This window comes from Arachis ipaensis, chromosome B8 (genome assembly GCF_059453495.1).
Source record: "Arachis ipaensis isolate K30076 ecotype BB chromosome B8, ASM5945349v1, whole genome shotgun sequence".
Classification (NCBI taxonomy): Eukaryota; Viridiplantae; Streptophyta; class Magnoliopsida; order Fabales; family Fabaceae; genus Arachis; species Arachis ipaensis.
The window spans coordinates 129900628-129901295 of record NC_142443.1 but is presented as its reverse complement, the minus strand read 5'-3'; the positions used below and the strand labels follow the sequence as shown (position 1 = coordinate 129901295).

At 42.2% G+C, this 668-nt stretch overlaps 1 non-coding gene across 1 annotated transcript; it reads left to right on the top strand.

Annotated features, from left to right (window-relative positions):
- The first annotated feature begins 289 nt into the window (after positions 1-289).
- LOC148549844 (small nucleolar RNA R71) lies at positions 290-393 on the top strand. The gene has a single exon (XR_015897361.1). It is a non-coding gene; the product is annotated as a small nucleolar RNA R71 (small nucleolar RNA).
- The last annotated feature ends 275 nt before the right edge of the window (positions 394-668 follow it).

Below are 668 nucleotides of genomic sequence, written 5' to 3'. Positions count from 1 at the left end.
CTGTTGAGTAAGTAGATTTATTTGCTGAGACATCAGCTTGTTCTGAGCAAGAAGAGCATTAACAGCTTCTACTTCCAACACACCTCTCTTTTGAGAGATTTCAGAGTTCACAGGATTCCTGTTAGATGAGTAGAGATATTGGTTGCTTGCAACTAATTCAATCAGCTTAATAGTCTCCTCTGGTGTCTTCTTCTTATGCAATGAACTGCCTGCAGAGGTATCTAAGCTCATCTTTGACATCTCTCCTAAGCCTTCATAAAAGATATCCAGCTGGGTCCACTTGGAGAACATGTCAGGAGGGCATTGCCTAGTCAGTAGCTTGTATCTCTCCCAAGCTTCATAAAGAGTTTCACCCTCCTTCTGTCTGAAAGTCTGAACTTCCAACCTAAGCTTAGTCAGCTTCTTTGGTGGGAAAAATTTTGTGAGAAACTCAGTAACAACCTTGTCCCAAGTATTCAGACTCTCCTTTGGTTGGGAATCTAGCCATAACTTTGCTTTATCCCTCAGAGCAAACAGGAAGAGCATGAGTTTGTACACCTCTGGGTTCACTCCGTTTGTCTTCACAGTATCACATATCTGCAGAAAATCAAAAATAAACTGATTTGGATCTTCATGAGGGAGTCCATGATACTGGCAGTTCTGTTGCACCAGGGTGACCAATTGTGGCT